Source organism: Corvus brachyrhynchos, unplaced genomic scaffold (assembly GCF_000691975.1).
Source record: "Corvus brachyrhynchos isolate BGI_N302 unplaced genomic scaffold, ASM69197v1 scaffold116, whole genome shotgun sequence".
Lineage (NCBI taxonomy): Eukaryota > Metazoa > Chordata > Aves > Passeriformes > Corvidae > Corvus > Corvus brachyrhynchos.
In genome coordinates this window covers 11,052,095-11,052,847 of record NW_008240221.1, presented here as the reverse complement: position 1 = coordinate 11,052,847, position 753 = coordinate 11,052,095, and the positions used below count along the sequence as shown (strand labels likewise).

The 753-nt window shown below is 41.2% G+C and overlaps 1 non-coding gene across 1 annotated transcript; it reads right to left on the bottom strand.

Moving 5' to 3' along the window:
• Positions 1-667: 667 nt before the first annotated feature.
• On the bottom strand, positions 668-740 carry TRNAK-CUU. Its single transcript has one exon. It is a non-coding gene; the product is annotated as a tRNA-Lys (tRNA).
• Positions 741-753: the final 13 nt, after the last annotated feature.

Below are 753 nucleotides of genomic sequence, written 5' to 3'. Positions count from 1 at the left end.
TCATTGCCAAATGCTAAATGTCAGTATTATAAATTTTTTGATGTAAACAACACATTTAGAAGCAGTAGGAGAGATAGAGATATTCTTTGAAAAGGTATTTCTCTAAGGGACTCGATGGCCCAGGCAACTGTCACAAGATACCTTAAAGTCATCTTTTCCAATTCTATAGTGTCTAACAAATCAGTAGGATCTCGCTGTGAAGGGAGGTACTTGAGGATTTAATGTGGTAGGTCTGACTGCACACAGAAGTAGTTCTCTCTTCTCCTAGTCACACACTATTATTCATAAAGAGCCTATTTCCTTGGTGAATACTACATTCTTGAAATGGTTGAAACATGGAATTTCTGTCCAGTGAGACTTTTCTTTTTTTTTTTAATGTATCACATTTTATAATGAAAAAAATAATATTTTGTAGTCTTAAGTAGTTTTCTACTTTTTTGTGTGGTGTTTGAGTTTTGGTTTTTTATTTGTTTGGGGTTTTTTGCTTTGTTTTTACCTTTTTATTTGCTTGTTTAAAATAGAAGCAGCCTTCCATGGCATTGCTCTCTGTCCCAAGACCTGCCTATAGAGATCTCTCGTCACCATCCGTCTACGTCCGGCCGTCCCGTAACCTACAGTCTGGCGCCCATCGTGATTGCCGAACCCACACCCAGCACCTACAGTCTGGCGCCCAATGTGGGGCTCGAACCCACGACCCTGAGATTAAGAGTCTCATGCTCTACCGACTGAGCTAGCCGGGCTCGGCGGGGGGGC